This window comes from Dunckerocampus dactyliophorus, chromosome 4, assembly GCF_027744805.1.
Source record: "Dunckerocampus dactyliophorus isolate RoL2022-P2 chromosome 4, RoL_Ddac_1.1, whole genome shotgun sequence".
Taxonomy (NCBI): Eukaryota; Metazoa; Chordata; class Actinopteri; order Syngnathiformes; family Syngnathidae; genus Dunckerocampus; species Dunckerocampus dactyliophorus.
In genome coordinates, this window is record NC_072822.1 from 9,448,337 (window position 1) to 9,451,734 (window position 3,398).

Below are 3,398 nucleotides of genomic sequence, written 5' to 3' on the forward strand. Positions count from 1 at the left end.
ATGCATTCAGGGACACGCCGAACATCACATAAGAGCTTCGTAATATGTGGGTGTGTGTGTGCAAATAAACGGCAAGATAAAGAAAAACATGACGTGGATATTCCTATTACTTACTTCGTAACGCTTAATTCGGATGTACAATTTGCTACATTTACATATGCTGGAAAATACACTTTAACAAGTCAATTTACCTTAAATTACGCGATGTCTTGAACGCAACCCGTCATTGATCATAATAATAAGGGGTTAAAGTGTGATTCAAATGTTCTGCTACTATTGACTAGTGTTAGACAAATAGATTTTTAGACTTGTGTGGTATCTTTTAGCTTGATTGACATATTCAGATAATATATACAAATATATATAATGCTGTCCTGTCATTTATCTTCCTGTTAATTAAATACAGTAAACATTGGCATATTTCAGACATCGCTGCTAATGTTGATTAATCATGATTAATTAATTTAAAAACTGTGTAAGCTGATTAAATTTTTAAATAATTTGACAGCCCTAGTTTTCATATGATATTTTATGAACCCAAGCTAACAGAGCTGCAGCGATAATTTCGTTATGTGTCTTGACAGTGACAACAAAGCTGTTGTACTTGCGGAAATCTTTCTTTAGGTGGTTAGCGAGCTCAAAAATATTTAAATGTGCTGTAGAATCTAGGTTGATACTGACACTTTTATTTTGAGGCTTCCTTTGCACTGAACAGGAAGTCAGCTGCTATTGTTGCCTCTCACTGTTAGCGAGGAAGATCTCATGTCGACATAAACGCAGCGATTTTTCATTGAACTGACTCCTTTAGGTCTCGAATTTCAGGTCGACAAAAGCAGTTGACCATGTTTGTTGATGTCAACTTAAGCGAGCAATTTTTAGGAAGACCGGGACTGGTCGACATATGCGATACCGACTTAAGTGGGCTCCACCGCAATAGCAAAAAAATAGTGAAAATCACTTTTAATTCAATATTTTGTGTTTAATAAATCTACATTTTAGTTTTACGTGCACAACTCTGCCACAACATGAGCAGTGAAGATTTTTTTTCTTTTTTGCTGACACTGTCCATTTGGTATTGATTTTTAACAATACAGCATTTTTATTATTGTGGTTGCACACTGCAAATTGCAAACAAAATTGAATTGCAAACATCTAAAATTAAGGAATTTTTGACCCAAAAAATATTTTGTTACTATGTTAGCCTATTTTGCATATGTCAGATAATACACTTGCACTCCAAATTACTCAACGCCATTGTAAATCATTTTTATTCGCCAAGCTCATACCTTTGCAGTAGTTTGCTCAAAAAATATTTCGTTCAGCTCCACCAATATTACAGTCATGTTTCTTGTATTTTTAGTTTGTATTTTTGGAAAATCAATGTACTTTACCGGGGTGTCTAAAATGTACAAATATGTGAGACATAATTCTGAAAAAAGCAAAATAAATAATGTTTTTATTGTTCTGTTGGCAGACTTCTTTGCTTAATTTAAGAAGTGTAGCTCAGATTTGAGTGCACATGACTTAAGATTAGCAAATGTGTAAGTGCCTGGTAAAAACAAAAATACATTTACATATTTTTTGTAAAAAATAAGAATGTTCACCTTGACTTCAGACATTTAACCTTGCTTTTATTTAAATTTGTGCAGCATAGTTTACAGCGGCGTAGACGTGCAGAGCTGTATTTTACGGTGCTAAATAAGGGAACAAAAAATACCAGAAACAATCGCAACGCAGCCAAACATGCTAAAGTCCAAACTTTCCAGTGCAGTGTCTTGTAGATCCCAACTGAATGTGCAGACGTAACTAACGTTGTGTCCCGTGACACAGGTAAGGTTCAAAAGGCCTCATTTACATACCTGAGGAGGGCGTGTGCACGTGTGTTTATGGTCTGTCAGGGATGCTCGGGCATTCCTGAGCGGTCATCAAGAGAAGTTTAAAAACAAAAAACGCTTGGAGAGTGGTGAAGGGGAGGAGTTAAGGGCGGCTGGAATTGTTTACCTCAGCTGGCTCTGCCCTTATATCAAGACGTTAGCGCTGACAATGAAACAGGCTCACTAGCTTTGTGTTGCAGATGTTCAGTAGCAGTCAAATGTTTGGAGCCTCTTGCTCATACTGTTGGTGATGGTAATGCTTTCATTCATTTTCAACATGCATACATGTCACCCGGAGTACATCAGACAGTACAGTTCACACTTCCACATGTCCAAAAAGGAGTAGGAATAGTTGAATGAGAAGTGTTGACCCTTTGGTACGTTTGCTCATTAGACGTAACAAATGACAGCAGCGCCTCAGGACTTCATCTTCAATTTGCTGAACAACACCATAAATGCACGACTGTAGACGAGCACAATGTACGTATATGTACTAGGGATGTCCCGATACGAATTTTTTAATAGTCTTGCCGATCCAATCCAGTTCCTTTTCTTTGTTTTGTTTTTTTTAAATACATTTTGTTACAAACATGAATTTGTGCAATTGAATATGGTTATGAAAAAAGTGCTTCAAAGAATTACAAATAATTTAGTTTTTTATTACACAGCATGACCAACAATATTGTTTGGCTTTTGGAACAAACCTCTCAAAGATCCACTAAAAGTCCATTCAAAAAAAGATCAAATTGGAAAAAATGGGCGTGCAAAAATACTTTTAGGGTAGGGCTAATCATTTGACATGGTTATAGATCAATTTGTGGTGTGATTTTAAATATATGATTTTTTTTATTTTAATAAGCTCTCTTCAACACAATAGTCATTTATTGACGGTCTCTAGTATAAACAACCAGCGGTTACAGCGGCACTTTCTCGCACCTCCGACGTGAAGTTCACCACGATACACCACGGACATGTCTGCCTGGGGGTGTTGCGTTTTCTTTTTCTTGCAGGTGGTGGGAGTCAAGTGACAATCAGCTTTGAGGTCTTTGAGGCACCTACATTGTTGGAGTGTGGCCCACAGTTACGAACGTTATACGGAAACCGGATCGGCCCAATCTTGTGGCGGAAGCCGATTTTATCCGATCTTCGAAATACAGCAGATCGGCAGCCGATCCCGATCTCAAAGATCAAATCGGGGCATCCCTAATACGTACTGGAAAAAGCTGTTAAACCGTCAGTCAACAATCAAGTTATAATAAGGTCAGGTCAAAGTAGAAAACTGAAGGCACTTGCCACACCAGTTATGTATTATTATTATTATTATTATCATCATCATCAGGTTAAATGGAGAACTGGAAGAAGGCAACAAATGACTGCAACAGCGCTGCAAAAATGACTAATATAGTTTTTTAATAATGTATGCCAATTTCAACAATATCAAGCAACAGTTATTGATCCTTATGAGGATATCTCTACAGCACATACAGCGTTTGTCAGATGTTTTACTCCAGTATTTACTTCTGC